Here is a 240-nt window from a genome sequence, read left to right as displayed (position 1 = left end):
GTACCCGCACGGCGAAGCCTGGGAAAAGTCCCTTTGGCTTAAAGGCAACTGTGCTCGCTTGCAGAAGCCCGCGGGAAGCAGAGGCGACCTAGCGAGCAGGAACCGCTCCGGGAAGGTGCTCTGCGGGGTGCAAAATCCGAGTGCCGCTGTCCCGTGGAGGGGGAGCGTCCATGTTGTCCACACGGACGTGCACGGGTGGACGTGGGGGCTCGCTTCTGCTGAGGCGGGGGTTTGCCTGCC

This window comes from Fulmarus glacialis, unplaced genomic scaffold, assembly GCF_000690835.1.
Source record: "Fulmarus glacialis isolate BGI_N327 unplaced genomic scaffold, ASM69083v1 scaffold8301, whole genome shotgun sequence".
NCBI lineage: Eukaryota > Metazoa > Chordata > Aves > Procellariiformes > Procellariidae > Fulmarus > Fulmarus glacialis.
This window is presented reverse-complemented; position numbering follows the sequence as displayed.